Source organism: Periplaneta americana, chromosome 9 (genome assembly GCF_040183065.1).
Source record: "Periplaneta americana isolate PAMFEO1 chromosome 9, P.americana_PAMFEO1_priV1, whole genome shotgun sequence".
Classification (NCBI taxonomy): Eukaryota; Metazoa; Arthropoda; class Insecta; order Blattodea; family Blattidae; genus Periplaneta; species Periplaneta americana.
Window position 1 is genome coordinate 170810276 of NC_091125.1, and position 17192 is coordinate 170827467.

A 17192-nucleotide genomic window follows, 5' to 3' on the forward strand; every position below is an offset into this window, starting at 1 on the left:
TATGGTGAATTGAGATACAGGCAGTCTAAGATTTTAAACGCACCTGAATAAAATGTTATACAGATAGTGAACAAAATTATACATTAAATTAAAAATCTTAGCAAGTATAAATGTTTTGTAGCATTTAGGCAATTTATATTATTAAATTTCCTTATATGTGTACCATATAAAACTTCGGTCTATACGCCCTTTATCCATATAATGATTTGCTTAGGGGATTTAATGTAGATTTCAGATTTAAATTTCACACGGAATTGAAACAAAGATACATTTTATGACATTTATTATCTACTTCTAAAGTAATTTACATTATTTCAGATATACTGAGTAGACATTAAGTACGCAAAGCAAAATCTCTGAATATAGGCTAACAGAAAAAGAAAATCTCCATTTTGTGTGAACATAAATAAATAAAATTTATTCTTTGTATAATCCTTATAACAATAAGCCCAAAAATCTGAATATTGTAACAAATCTCTTCATAGAACACAAAATATTTCCGTCTGAATCTACGAGTTTCATAAGTTTGTTTACTCTTAAAGCAAGGACAATAATTAACATAAAAAGCAGTCAAAGGAAACAACTGGACTGACTAAATCGAACTATATATATTTGCTTAGTCTCTACCAAGAGAAAACACACACAGTACAGTATGCATAACGCGCAGCACTAGCTCTGCTTGTAGACTGACTGACTAAATCGCGCATGCAGCCCTGTCCTGCAGGTATGTACAGTACAATGAAAACAAAATTTCGCTACTATAATTAGCGAATTATTCACTACATTTTAAACCGTTTTCCTGAAGAAGGGCTTAGAGGTCTATCCGCCTTTCTTCCGGCAAACCCCTCAATTGTTCTTCCTCTGACACACATCATCAAGTGAGATGTACTGTCTGGTAATAGATGTACATTTCAGCCAGAACTTCAATCAGAGGTAACCAAGGATGATGATGTTTTAATAGACAAATGGTGGAATGGTGTGAGGTAAAGTGGGAGTACACCTAAAAACCTACCCTAAAAATGTTTTGTTGACCACAAATTCCACTTTGACTTACTGGGATTTGGTACTGGATCTCCAGCATGGAAAGCAAACATTCTAATGCGCTTGCTCTATTGGCCATAGTTATACTCTGCTTAATATCGCATTTACTGTAACAATACAGAGTTCGAAGTTTATTCAGATTCTAACCGAAATTCTTGGTGTTTCAAATGCTAGTCATGTTGTATCATGGAGCTAATCTATTAAGAAACCAAGCTAGTGGGGCTTTGCATCAGGTTTTCCTCTACTCAGTATCATTTACGAAGATAACGAATTTCTCGCTATCATTGAGGGTTACCATTAAATGTATTTATATAAAAACGAACATTTTTTAGATTTTTATGAATGCATAGTAAAATGTTATTTCTAATGTATAAATTCTTGAAATATTATTTCACCTTATTGCTTTCCAGTATTACTGATTGATTTACTATTATTAAAGGCCCTACATGTTTTCAGGTTATTTGTCTATTCAGAAATTATTGCAGATAGTGTGTTTTGAAGCTTTGGAAATGCTTATTTCGTACACACAATAGGATGCTCTTTCAAACAGTTATATTAATTGAAAAATAGGATTATTGTATAATTTCTTGGAAGTTGGTGTCAAATGAATAATGCTAGTGCCAGTGCTTAACAATATGTACTTTGAATAATTTCAAGGGAAAAATTGTTCTGGAGCTGGGGATCGATACCTGGCCCCGGAACAATTTTTCCCTTGAAATTATTCAAATCTGCTTTACAGGGAGCTTTACCTGAAAGACTAGATTTGCATAATATGTACTTTGCTTGCTTTTCTCAATTATGTATAATTAATTTAATTAACAAGTGTAGAAAGACTAATGTATTATTATCCTTATATTTATGTCTTTTGGCATATACTAGGGTCTTCATATGTGACCAGCTAAATACAGAGTAAGCAAAATCCTTTTTCTATGAGTCCAGATCTGGACTGCTCATTTAGCTGTTATGAACTCAGTAGTGGGCAACCCACGAAGGTACGGTAAATAAATGAAAGGTTTCGTTACTTGATATGTAATTGTTATTGATGTATGGGCAATTTTTGTGTGCTAATAATTGAAGAATCCTTTGACCCCCAATGCTCTTCCTCTCCATTGATGTGTGTGTCTTCTTTCCACAGCACACTTCTATACAGACGTGACAAGAGACGGACCGGACAGAAGAAAGACCCAACAGAGGAACAAACCAATGACTCCCATGTTTAGTGTATGACAATGCACATCATACAACTGCTACCAACTTGACAGAAGGGAAAGAACTGAGATCGATGGGCAGAACGTAACATCTCACGACTTATGAGTGGTTGTTGGGCTGCATTAACTTGGTGTGTAGTATGAGACATGTAGTTACTGTTTGACTCCTAAGGACAAGAGAGGTAGTTCTCATGTAACTTGTTTGCATGACTCCACAATGTCACAACAGACACATGCTCACTGCCCATGTTGTGTCCACAAACATAGTTGACTGTTCTACTGTATATATGGGTCATTTCAAAAATTGTGTTTATTAAAGGCACTCATTTTGCATTAGAATCTGTATCACACAGTAGATGAATTATTCCTTTTACTTTTTCAAGTAATAGTACAAGCACAGAATTAGGATGTTTTGTTTAAGTTGGATAGCGTGTTGTGTTGTCTCTAATGTTGAACTCGAGGTAAAGTTTGCCTTTATCTTATTTTAAAACTTTGAGTATCTGTTACATTCAAAATGACATAATGAAGTATAGTTTGTTTATTTGGATTTCTTTTTTATTTCCAGTCATAGTGAGTGGTCTTGAATGAAATAAAGTAAAATAATTGTATTTTAATGTGTCTTGATTCATTTCTGATAGTAATTTTCGGCATATGGCACTTCTCTTGCCTTCAATTGGTTGCTATGTGTATACTGTAGTTATATATTTCTCACTTATGCGTTTTTTTTCCTTTAGATCCCCATAAAAAGGTATAAATGAAGTTGAGTTGTATTTTACAATTGAAAGCAACACCCTTGAATAACTCAGGCCTTCTGACTATGCCGTAATCTTTTTCACTGCTATGAAATCATGTTTAAGAAAAGAAAGAACGAATTCCAAAGAAACGTATCGACATTAGATAAAAGCACTGTGAGCAATAGAAACTTTTAAGAAAATAAGTTACTGCTAGTTTAGTATTTCACTTCAAGTCTCTTGTAACATACACAGTTCGCTAATGCAGTTGTCTGTACAATTTGGTATATCTGAATTATGTGTTTTTTTTAAGCGGAACTATTTTCTTGGTATAAAACTTATACAATGCCTACATTCTTTTGAGATAGCAGTTTATTGCACTGATGCAGTGTTTGTCTAGGGTTTTAGCTGAAATTCTGACTTTTGCATCAGTTTCATTTAGTTCATCTGTGTAATTCATTGTGATTGACACTGCGTGGATGAACTCATGTGTGGAGAATTAGCCCTAACTTGCCCAGTCGCAGTTCATGATTCAAGGGTGAAGTGACGATACCTATTATTGGAGAAAAATTCGTTTCAGCACTGGGAATCGAATCCAGGACCTTTCAGCTTTGTGCGCTGAGTGCTCTTTCCTTTTGAGCTATTCCGAGAAATTATTCATGGTGCCGGCCAAACTCTTCCTTTGTATCGTCAGTAGTCTACGAACTGCATTTTAGACATATAAGTCATATATGCAGGAGCGCTTATTTAAATGACTGACTTTCTGGCCATTTTCGACAACAGTTTTTGAATCACTGTTAACATTTATATATATATGAGGCTTCGCCGTTTGATGACCTATAAATCATAAAAAAAGTCCTAAAACAATGCATTTATGACCTAAAAATCTTTCAAAAATGCCCTAAAAGTTGATCTTACATTCTAAAATTGGCTTAGTAGGAAAAGGAGTTTTGTGCTACTTAATATTTAGACTAATAATTAAGTTAAATTCTAGTACCAGCATTTAAGTTTATTTAATTTTACATAATTTTTTCTAAGTAGTACGCTTTAATTAATTATTTTACCTGATGTAGTTTCCATGCAGCCCACCGCAAGGCCACTCTTATCCGGAATTAGCAGGTATAGAGGAGTCTATATTGAAGGGGTGGTTGGACTGATCCATTACATGGGGTGTACTACGTTAAAAGGGCAATATTTGTGTAGAAAACGATTAAAATATTATACAAAATAATGGGTATTAGCCACCGGTGTAGCGTGGTCGGTTAAGGCGCTTGCCTGCCGATGCGGAGTTGCACTCGGGCGCAGGTTCGAGTCCTGCTTGGGCTGATTATCTGGTTGGGTTTTTTTCCCAACCGTAAGGCAAATGTCAGGTAATCTATGGCGAATCCTCGGCCTCATCTCGCCAAATATCATATCACTATCACCAACTCCATCGACGCTAAATAACCTCGTAGTTGGTACAGCGTCATTAAATAACCAAGTAAAAAATAAAGGGTATTAATGGACAAAATATGTATACAAAATATCAAAAGAAATAAACATTATTTTATATTAATAATGGGGATTTGTGGCCAAAATTAAATGAAAATGCTTCAAAAATGTCCAAATAACACAAAAGATGCTCTTATGAGTAGAAACAGGCAAAAAATGTAAAAAAAAATGCCCTAACAAATATGTCTTAAAACACTCAGTTTATCACATAACATATAAATACTAAAGCGGCTATGTTTATGGCTTACTAGAAAAAAGATGCAATTTCACCAAAATCCTAGCCCTAATCAAGACTATATGTAGTCAACATGTAGATAGCTATTGGAGAAAAATTCGTTCCGGCATCGGGAATCGAACCCAGGACCTATCAGCTTTGCATGCTGGGCGTTCTTTCCATCTGAGCTATACTGAGAACCGATTCACGATGCTGGCCAAACTCTCCTCTGCATCATCAATGGCCTACTGAAGTGAGGAATCTTGAACATTGTTATTGAGTAAGACAATGTCGAGCCTTCACATAGTATCACTCATAACCTTATTTATCTGATTGTCTCCCACATTCTACGAAAAATGTAATTGGATGTGTGGGCATTCTTTGGATAATTCGATATTTTGCTTCCCATGCATTGTATTCAGAGGGGAAGACACATGGACTAAAACAGACGTCAAAGATTTAAAGCATTTGCCTGGAAACAGTAAGAATCGTGGTTTGTCAAAATGCCATTTAGATAATGAAATGAGTTTCATGTGTTGGGGGAAAACCGATGTCAGAGTGCAACTTGATGGTTATTGAATATCTGTCGAGGGCAAAATAATTGAAACATGTTGGTGGTATCTTGAATATATAAAGTGCATAACTTCAGTATAAAAGAGTTGCCAGTGTTAAGCTTTTGCCTTTTGAGTGGAATGATAATTAATTAGATTCCAGTTATTTTGTCTTGTGACTTTCATTTCTCTGGACTCTGGAGCTGTCACATATACGTATATGTGAGTTACATGTTGAGCAGAGATGGCGATTTCTCGGAGCTGTGATTGTGGAACTGTAATCACAGTCGGAACCAGTGACAGACCTATCACAGCGACAAAATCACAGGTCTTCAAATCACACCCCATCACTAATGTATCATGTTCTTGAAGCATTTGTGCCTTGTTGCTTTTCAATCACTAAGGGGCAAATTTTTTATGACCTGAAGTTAAAAATTACTCTGAGCACAAAGTGCAACATTTACATTGCTTGGGCGTGCTGTTATACGGAATCCAGAGGTGTCAGTTACATAAGCACAACCTGAATAGGCAGGCAGTGATCAGATGGCATGACCCATGAGTCACTTGTTTTGAGGTACGTGTGTCGTATGTACTGTTTGCGACATGATTATAATATTTGCAACCAAACAAAGAATTTTCATTTGTTGTAACTTTTTAGAAAAATGATTGTGTCGTGAAGAATTTCAGGAACAGTTTCTGGGGTTGATCCACCTAATAGAACAGTTCATAAAATATTGAACAAATTCAAAACTGCGGCATCAGTATTGGACAAGGAATAAAATTGAAGATGTCACACAACAACGTACAAGGAAAGAAATAACCAACATTTTGAAAGCAGAGCTGCAATGTGTGAATCAGACATTACAATGCCTACCTTGCAGCAAATGAACACTTTCCACATCGTCTTTACATTTTTTACAATTTCAAATTGCTAAAAGCTGTCTGTTCTCTAGTTTATCTCACTCACAACTGACCACTCTGTGGGTTGCATGTGGGGAGCTGCACTGTTCAATGCCACATATACTGAGCCTTTTGCAAGCGGGCCCTAGCAAAATAAATGCGCTGTGCCTATATGAACTGTGCCTGAGAATCTGTAAGGTAAACACCTGGTTTACAATGCTTTAGAATCCAATCTTTGCTTAACACAGGGTGTTTTAAATGAATTGTTTTATATGTAAACCACGCACCATAGTTTTTTTTTACTTGGTTATTTAATGACACTATCAACTACGGTTATTTAGTGTCGATGGGATTGGTGATAGTGATATGATATTTGGCAAGATGAGTCCGAGGATTCGCTATCAGTTGAAGAAAACGTCGGAAAAAACCTAACCGGCCAATCAGTCCAAGCGCAACTCTGGATCAGCAGGCAAGCAGCTCACCAGATTGTAACAAAGTACCCAGTCTCAATGAGAATTCTACCTGAGATAGAGGACAAGTTTACTGATCTTGAACTATACTGTGTTGCAGTATAACTTTCAGGTCATAGAAATCCGCCTCTTACTGATCACTAAAGGTTTCTCTATTTCACCTGTCATAAACCACGTCTTTCTTTGCATAATTTTCCTCCTGAAAACTTTTCTTCTGTGAAGCACTTGGTAGCACGCAGAATAGCAGACCAATCTCATCAGCATTCGTTAGCTTTTCAATATGTGTTGATTTACAGACAATTAACAGTGGCGAAGGGAAATACTCCAGACAGCTAATTCCCAATACAAAAGAAATAAAGAAAAAATAAATATGTATACATGCTCTCAAAGAGCAGGGGCAACATCCTCGAAAGTATAGGGTGTCCAAAAATTTCTAAATCTATTTGCAAGCATAAAAAGCTTATAAAGTCTTATCTTTGTTGCTGGACATACATTTGTCAGTTTCTGCTTAATTCAGGATTATTTACATTATGTTTTGGTTAAAGATAGGTTTTACTGTACCATGTCTGTAGTACAGGGTGTCTCGGGTTTAAAAGACTCATGGGTACGAAATTACGCGTATTTTATTTCACTTACGTAATCTTGGTCCCACTATCTGAGCTGTTGGCTGCTCGTCCATTGAAGTGAAGTTAGAGTTCAGAACTTAAGAAACAAGTTTGATAGTCTGATAACAGATTGTAAGATGACTTAAATGTGATCAATGTTTTTTTCATTGTGCTTATGAGTAATTATTAAGTTGTGGTAACTAAAAATAACTAATTTTTGTTTTACATTTTCGGTAGACACTCTGTAGAAGCTGTGGAGTCACACTAGAATCTGTATTTTGTTTATGCATATAGGCAAGGTAAGGTAATTTCATAGGGATTCTTAATTTTACCTAAATAATATTGTTTACTTATATTCGTTAACTTTATTAACACATCCAGAATAGCAGGACTCACTACACATCTCTCCCTCCCCTAACTGCCACAAATTTTGTATTTAAAAATAATTTATATATTTATAAATGAATTATTATTCAACACATAATTAGTAATGAAATAAACTTCATTATTTCATTAATAGTAATTATATCACTAATAACATTATATTACTGTTTACGAATTTGTTGGCTTAAAGAAATTTAATCTTTAATTATAGCTTTGAAGGATATTCGTTTAAAATTAACTTAAAGCCATTAATTTTTATATTTATTTGAGCAACATAGGAAGTAACTAATAATTAATTACTGTTCTTGGAAGGGAAAATAGTCTTCATGCTGCACATAAATATAAGTGTGAACCAAAATTAATTTAAATAGACTCTGAATTTACTTTACACAACGTGTGATATAGCAATTCTTTATCTTATTAGCAAATTGCTACCTTTGAAATGGTTTGGGTGCCTATTCTAAAGATCTGCCTGGAAAATGTCAATGTCACTAACTTTCACGATTTTTTTAGACGCTATAAGGGAAACATTAAATCATTTTCGCATTGAACATGGTTATACTTCAGTTTTATGTCCATATTCTTCACTCTTAACTCCTTGGTATCTGCTGGCAATACCGTAAACTGGGGTTACTTTGAACACGGAGGAAACTTTGAACATTTTTTCAGAAAATCATATTTATGTTTCTACATGCTGCTTTTGTTATAGATGGAGGTAAATTATCATAAAATCATTCTCATACCAAATTTACCTCCATCTATAACAAGTGCAGCGTGTAGAAACTTAAATATGATTTTCTGAAAAAAATGTTCAAAGTTTCCTCTGTGTTCAAAGTAACCCCAGTTTACGGTACTAATCTAGTACTGAAAATTTCATAGGAACGAACAGAGTTTTGAAATGACCCATAATTTTTTTAGGAAACACTTATATAAACAGAAGTTCCACATAATTTTTTCAGTTTCTGTACATTCATATATGTATTTCAAGGACTTATGTACTGATTTAGTGTTCTGTGATGTATAAACACCAATCTTAGTGAACTGACTCAGACAGACCGACAGATTGGTTAAATGGTTGTATCTGTTATATGAACTGTCTTTTGTATTCAAATAAGGTCTAGTGAAGTGTGTTTACTAATGCTAGAATATATTTTCATTGCTAGATGTTAGATATTCTCATTTAGGATGTATTAATAATTTGAAGTATCTATTAAATATACAAATAATTGAAGCAGAAGTTGGCAACCCCTCTTCAGTTCATACATTTTCGTTAAAATATGTCATTCCAGTTAAATAGTTAGTTTTGCTACATGAAGTGTGAAATGAAATAAGATTTGTTTTTATTCTGTGCATTATGTGAATTTTTTACCTGTTCAGACTTGTGTGTTTGCGGTAAATATTCACATAGATGTAAAATATTTCCAAAAAAGTGATTAAAAGCATATTTAATTAAAAGTTTACCTCCGAATGCTTTCTGTGTTAAAATTATAATTATATGTTTTGAATCATTTATGATTTTTTAAAATAAAGTATGAATTGTCTGTAAGAGCAGTAAAGTTAAATTGTGTGGAAATTAACAAATCTAAATAAAAAAACATTGTAAAAGGAAGAATTAATAATTTTGAGAGTCTTAATACAGAATATGATTAAAATAATTTTATTCTTGAAAGTTTTCTCTGCTATCAGATGGCACTTGAATTTATGAAAGTAAATGAAAACTACTACTAAACTGTTACACTTAAGGCATTGATTTTAACAAATACCTTTTCATTCTGTGATATGAAGTACATTCTATTTTTTTAGGTATACATGTCTATAATTTTAACAAATTTAAATATATAATGTGTATATGTATAATTTCGGTAAGTATAAAATTGAAAGCATGTGGATTAAATTCCATTTTATAAAATCACGTGTTATCTCGTCAGTTCATGGACCTTCTCTTCTTCTTCACTGTATTGTTAATTTCGACGAAAAGCTCAACCTCAAAAATGAATGACTGTATTCATGCAGGGTTGCCAGTAATTAGAGCAGATGCAGTGCACTTAGTTGTTTGCAATGTATACATACTTACAGTTGTAAAATGTATTAGTGTTGTAATACTGATGAGACAAAACTATATTCCTACCTCTGAAAGTTAAATATTACACAGTGCGTCATGAGGTAGGGTCACCAACTTTTTCATGTGTAGTTTTCTATTCAACTTATATTTTAGAGTATAAAAGGAAGCAAATTTGCTGTGATCCAGGCTTTTCTTGCTATATTATGGTCGCATGCAATAAATAGCGAAGTGCCAAAAAACAGTCTTCTCCACTTCTGAGTGGAGTCTGCTTTGCAGTAGATTATTTGTGTCATTCTCATTCTTATAGCAAGTGATGTAATTTTATTGTCATGTTCTTTACATCATATAATTTTTTTCCAGCAAGATGTGCTACATGAAATAAATTTATGTTACGTGTAGGTGATCATAATGCTGTGTGTTACCAACCTTCCTACATTTTGAGCCGTAGAAATAGCAGGTGGTGTAAGGTTTCTGTTCTTTGGGTTTGTATACATATTAAACTTCGAAGAATAAATGTAGCTTTTAATATCTGCAACTTTTTTTAATTACCAATATGTAAATACAAATACTTGTGTGCAATTCCTCACCAATCCTTGAGTCTTCCCTGTCGGATTTACAGGAAGTTTATGGCGATTTTCAATGCGAGTTAACATTATATATATATAATATGCTAGTCACGAAAGTTAGGCTTGCTCTTTTATTCATAGGGGAAGATGGGAGGATGTAATAATTCATAATTAATAAAAATAATCAGACCCACATAAATAATTTATTTTATAATTATGAAATCATTATGAGTCTTGGATCATATTCGCTTATCAGATGTAGAAGTTCGATATGATATAATAAACATGGCCAACAAAACAGTTTATTTAGTTTTTTCGACCCTGCCAACCAATGCATATTGTTGTATTGAGCTGCACTGGATGAGCGCACATATTCTCTATAATGTCTGTCTTCTCATGAATAGTCCTTCGGGAAAATGGATTTAATAATGTTTCAATAACACACAATTCCGAACTCATTGCAATACTTCAAATTAGTGTTTAAGAATTAATAATACATGCAGCAGCTAACACAATAATTACATTGGACTCACAAATCACAGCACATTCCCGCTGTCAATACTGCTGTCTATGTAACGTTAAATAGTCGTTGGTGTAGCTCTCGGACCAGAGCTTCAAACAACACACAACAGAAGCATGTGCGCCTAGGATGGACTAAGGAGGAAAGCACTTGCGCGCACATCATATTCCCGCTATTTCTACGTCTTTCCTGTAGCTCCGATACTTGCGGTGTGCAACCTAGGGATGGTATTATGCCTATACAATATTCCAAAAATCTAAATAAATTTTAATGTACATAATCCCATTTTGAGCATGCCCTGAGAAATCGCTGGTTTAGGAGACAAAGTAATATAAAAAAATATATCCATGTTAAGAATGATAAGTCACAAGTCCTAATGTGGAATGTTTAAGTGGGCACCTATTCAGGAAAAATGCCATTTACCGTTTCTGTAATAATCTACATCACTGCCTACTGGATCGCATCCTATAGCTGCGATCAAGTTCTTTGTTTTATGACTATGCTAAGAAGATTCTTATCTGGCGGTGACCTACAATTATTTGAAATTACACAATCACCAACCACTTGAACATTCCACATTATTATATGGATTCCATGAATCCGCTGCCATAATTTTTCACTACGAATTGCTTGTTTAGGATCCAGATGAGAGTGGCAGTCTACAGTACATTACCGGGTTCTGTGTGTTTATTAATTTTATATTTGACCCAGGCCAGAGCGAAGCTCATCATTTATAGAAAGAATGAAAATTGTGACCTTGGCAAAAAAATGCAGTTTACATTTATTAACAAGTAGACTTAAGGATGCACGTCTTTGTGCTGCCTTCTTGGAGTTCCACTTGTAATTAGTAATATAATAAATAATTCTTTTGTGCGAGATCGTGCGTATTTGCTTGGTTTCTGCACAAAACAAATCCGCGGAAAGTCTAAAATTCCACATTCAGTATTCCCGACCTAACACACACAACAATTTCCCTCTTCTTACCGCTTAAGTGACATATCGATTTTACTGCTTTAGGCTTTTAACATATTATTTTTAGAGACGTTGAATATAGTAATAATTATAAATTGGAAACTTACCACTGCAATTTCACCTAAATTGCACTGTTAATTATTATTTTTAAATATTTGCAAAAATTAAGTAAACTCTACAACTCCACTAAAGTTACTGCATTCATGATGCAAGTAGCATTAAGGAAGCCGTGAAAAAATCAACAAGATTCCAGACTCATCATAGACTGGGGGAAAAAAAAGACATACGTATATCACGGCCTGGTGGAGTATAGTAAACACAGAAAACATTTTAAAGCAACAATGTTGAAGATAGATATTTTTGTTTTGCAAATTTGCCGTCATTGAACAGAAACCAACATGGAGATTTCATTGCAACTAATTAGAAATTCCTCTTTCAGGTATGTAATGAACGATCTTCGCACAAAATAATGTACGATACACGAGCGATATGTTTTCTTTCAATTCTCGGAAATTATAAAAGCTCAACTACATTTCGCTTTTTCAGACTTTTCCTCTGACATGAAAACTTCAACATACCGCTCTTGTAACGCATATTACTATTGTAACAAGTTACGGTGTGTATAGGGTGGAAGTGAAATAACCCTCCAGGTTTTCAGAGCAAATAGTTCATGTTGTATGTAACAAAAAAAATGTAGTACCATAATGGTGGAAAGTTCATAGTTTTCTCAGAAAAAAAAAGTTTTTTTCCCAAATATTTAACACGCTCTTATTCTGTAACTGTTGCGAGTATTATCGTGATTTTCGTCCATATCGATAGAAAATCTAAGAAAAAATCATTTATCCCTCTGGCGTATTTCAATAGTGTGAATGGTTTTCGTGTAAATTTAATGTAAAAACCACTAATATGAAGCCACTGACCGATACAACCAGCTTGCAACTTTGTAGCCAGAAAGGGAGATGGGAGATAGTTCACTTTGCCAGACAGACCTGAGTTCGTTGACCTCTTACATCTGTATTAGGAGAAGAAAGAGCAGTGTGTTAGCGGCGATGTTGGCAGACTGCTGAAACTTCCGATTGTTTTCTAATTAACTGTGCATTTAATTACAGTATGTAATTAAGTTTTCTATTGATTTTAAGTGTACTCTATCGTCCCTCTCAATATGTAGGATTATTTCACTTCCACTCTGTATACATATACGGAAACAGAGAACTGCAGCAAAAAGAAATCATGATGCTTCATTTCATGCTGATGATTGCCAAATATGCAAATCAACGTTTATGTAAAAGCTGTTTCTGAATAGCGCCTATAGCCATTCATTATGCGACTTACCTTTTTATAGCAGAGATAAGAAAGAGTTGGGACAAGCCTGAAACATTTTGTAGAGAGAATTCATTCAATTTTCATGTGACAGTGAGTTTGCGAGATACCTGTTCATTTTTTAAAAGTATAAAACAAAGTATGGGCGAATCCAGAAATGCATATAGAGTGTTAGTTGGGAGACCGGAGGGAAAAAGACCTTTAGGGAGGCCGAGACGTAGATGGGAAGATAATATTAAAATGGATTTGAGGGAGGTGGGATATGATGATAGAGACTGGATTAATCTTGCTCAGGATAGGGACCAATGGCGGGCTTATGTGAGGGCGGCAATGAACCTCCGGGTTCCTTAAAAGCCAGTAAGTAAGTAAGTAAGTAAGTAACGAAGAACTTACTAATATACAGATAATTGTGTGTTGGTGTATCTGCAATAGCATTCAGCCTATAACTAATGACCATGCAAGGTAGTGGCGAACTTCTGGCTAGACAAGCTAGACAGCTGCCTAGGGCCCCAGCCAGGGAAAATAATAATAATTGTAGTGATATTTGTTGGTAAACGACGGTCATTTTCAGCACTTGTAGAGAGTAAAGAATTTATTTAAAGTCTACCACAGAACAGAGCAGATTTAATTCACTCTTTGTGCTGTACATAAAATCAGAAATAATGCAGTCTGTGGACTATAGTGGGGTCATCCATTCCATTGCAGAGAAGAAAGTTCGTTGTGTGGCAATGTAATCATGTAATTACAATGTGTAAAATAGGTATACTTGGTATAGTCGCGACGCTGATATTCCCGGCATGACTCCTCCTCTTTGCTTACGTCTTTGGAAGCGAAGGCTTTATAAAGTCTAGGTAGATAGTATCGTTCGCCATTTTTGTTCTTTTATTGCCGAGCTACCAGACGAGGAATCTATTTGCCACAACGTTAAACATTATCATGTCGTAGTTCCTATGATAATAAATCAAACGCACTGTAATTCAGTAAATAACTGAGCGGCAAATAAAGTCCTCATGTGCTTTCTGCGGAAGCCAACGAAAGAGCCAAAATGGCGGGCGATTATATTAAGCATTTATCGAGCCTTAGGAAACGCATAACGTCATCATCAGCGAATCACAAGACGCACACGTTTAAATGTAGCCGACCTGCAACGTGATTTGCTGCCGGAAATAAGAGCGACAGGACTATAGTTGTCTATTTCATTTCTAAGTCTGCTTGCCTATTTTCTAAAGTCAAAGTATGTTTAAAAAAAAGTTTTTTTTTTTTTTTTTTTTTTGCTAAATTACCAGAAAGGGGCCTGACTCTTTTAACTGTCTAGGGGTCTTATGTCCAGGCCTCTATGCAAGTGATAAACATAAGGGGAAGTGTACAAATATGAAGCATCCTACAGAATCAGTGCTTAGCACAGCTCTCTGTTCACACAAGGATCTTAGGATCTTGTTAACAAAATCGACAGTAATTTATTTCGTTTAATTGACATTTTATTGTACTTAACTAAGCAATATATAGGAGTAACGGTCAGCGCGTCTGGGCGCGAAACCAGGTGGCCCGGGTTCGAACCCCTGTCGGGGCAAGTTACCTGGTTGAGGTTTTTTCCGGGGTTTTCCCTCAACCCAATACGAGCAAATGCTGGGTAACTTTCGGTGCTGGACCCTGGACTCATTTCACCGGCATTATCACCTTCATTTCATTCAGACGTTAAATAACCTAGATGTTGATACAGCGTTGTAAAATAACCCAATAAAAAAAAAGATTTCATAGGACGTAATGAATGTTTATTTTTTTCTTTGTGTATATGTTGTGCTCTGTTGCGGAGTAATGGTTAGATGTTTGACTGTGAAATGAGTGGGCCCGGGTTCAAATCTCTGTTGGGCTAAATTACCTTGTTGTTGTTTAGACAACTGCGTGAAGACAGCCTTGAACTTCATAAATGACACCATTAAGGCATCACCTATGAGGGAACTAAGCCAGGAGATAATTGGGTAGGGTGGCCAGTTCCTTTTCCCCTTCATTGCAAACATCTCTGTAACATATTATACTAATCAGACTTAAGATAAGTTACCTTATTGTTTTTTTTTCCCCTTAGTTTTCCCTCAACAAACTGAAGTAGAATTGCAGGGTAACTTTAGGCGTTAGATCTCGGACTCATTTCACCATAATTTATTAAAATGCCATTGTCATCATTATTACAGCCAGGATTAAGTTCACGGTACAGTGTGTACAAGAGCGCGACCGTTCGGCGACAAATCATTCACAGAACAGGAGTGGTAAACGCAATAAGCCTCAGACTGCTTGCAAACCTTCGATCCCAGCCCCTCTTCCGTAAAAAGGTACGATATGTATTTGTATTTTTATGCGTATGGGCGCATTTGTATGTTCATAATAAGAATATGTAACTATCTACTACCGGTACTGAAAATCTGGACGCACTGTCAGCTCGTCAGTATATTAAAATCAAAGTAATTTATAGTTATTTTATTGTTCCCCCACTCCCAAGGAAGTTCTATGTTCGTGAAAATGCGTAAGATGACTGTGCTTAGGCCAAGCACCGATACCATAGTGGTATAGGAATCTTGTTTAATTTGTATGTATATATGTAATTATTTACACTGCAAGTGGGCAAGCATCCGGTGGCAGTGGTATATACAATATAAACAATACACAATAAAATGATAAGCAAGACAATAAAATTTACAATACACAATACAATTTTACAACACATATACAATTTTATACACAATACAATAAGAATACACAATACAATTATAGTCTTTCACTTTACTCTCATCTGTAGTGACACTATGACGCATTTCACTGACACTTTAGCACACATTTCACTGACACTATAGAACACATTTCATTGACGCTATAAATTATCACTGATCGGAACTGTTCACTGCACTGTAAAACCATGACTTCAGTGACTCACCTCGCTTCACTGATACAACAGTTCAAATAAGTCAAATAATTACATCCTTATGCATACTTATAAACAGAACTACATTTAAACTAAACATTTCTAGTCTAAGGCTCTCTTACACGCTATTTTTAAATAATTTACAATTCAAACCAAGGAAGTAAACTCGTCAGGCTAGATAAATACATGTCACCTTAAAAAATTGAATGTTGAATGTCACCTTAATTTTAATTTGCACTTTATACACAACTTTTTAAGTTATTCTTGAATCTCCTTAAGGAAGGACAGCCCTCAAAGACCGCTGCAGGTAGGTCATTCCAATCATTTATAGTTCTATTTAAAAATGAGAATTTACCTACATCCGTTATCTGTTTCCTGCATTTGATTTTAAAATCATGATCGTTCCTACCATAGTACGTTGGCTTTTCTAACCGAGCCGTTTCTAATGTCATCATTCCAGTGGAATTTTTTTTAGTAGGTATGAAATTATGAATGTTTACATTGGCATTTCCCTTCGTTTTGCTTCTTTCACGTTGATATACTCTGTCTACACAATGAGAATGATCGTGGCAAGTGTGCTTTATTACTTAAACATTTATTCAAGCGTCAAAACAAGCATTTTTTTTTTTGTTTTTTAACAACTTTGTATAACTTACTTCATAAACAGACATGCAAGATGCAATCTTATTAAAATGCGTGTAAATTTGCGTCTGTCACAAAATTCTAAATTCCACCGCTAGATTTCACTCTTGAAGCAATAAACAGTTACCTCCGAAGCTAAGATTGTAGTCGATTTCTCTAATCGTAGGGTTTGCGCATTATATTTTTTTGCATTGTTAAATTTAAAGATTTGGTCATTTCGCAATTATTAAAATGAGATGTAATTGTAATATTCAGCAGACGATTGTTTGTTGATGTATTTTTTTTCGCAACGTAATTCTCAAGAAAGTTTTTTTTTTTTTTTAATTTAATTAAAGAAGAGCCGGCGTGAATCTTAATCATCTTAACGTGTGTGATTGCCTTATTGGTTACATAAACTGTCGTTAGATAGCAGGAGGGTCGCAGACGGAAACTGCTTGTCGACGCCCAGTGTTCTGTTGTAAGTTGTGAGTTTCATTAATTTTTTTTCTTAGCGTATGTTATTTGGATAATAAACTTGCATTTGCACGTAAGTGTGAAGGCTTATATTATATGTATCAAACTATCATTATGAGATTGCTATCATGGTTGTTGCTAATGATGG

At 34.9% G+C, this 17192-nt stretch overlaps 2 protein-coding genes across 4 annotated transcripts in view; both read left to right on the forward strand.

Annotated features, from left to right (window-relative positions):
* The window catches only part of LOC138706739 (RNA-binding protein 45), a 40608-nt gene extending 30421 nt beyond the window's left edge, over positions 1-10187 (forward strand). Inside the window, exon 11 of the mRNA XM_069836376.1 lies at positions 2177-10187. The gene's annotated coding sequence lies outside the window, so the exon portion shown is untranslated. The remainder of the gene's footprint in view (positions 1-2176) is intronic.
* Positions 10188-16916: 6729 nt separating this feature from the next.
* Cdc42 (Cell division cycle 42) overlaps positions 16917-17192 on the forward strand; it is a 30929-nt gene continuing 30653 nt past the window's right edge. The window contains exon 1 of one of the 3 annotated variants that reach the window (XM_069836377.1): positions 16917-17048. The gene's annotated coding sequence lies outside the window, so the exon portion shown is untranslated. Of the gene's footprint in view, positions 17118-17192 lie in introns of all 3 variants that reach the window. The other 2 variants (XM_069836378.1, XM_069836379.1) reach the window with 2 other exon arrangements.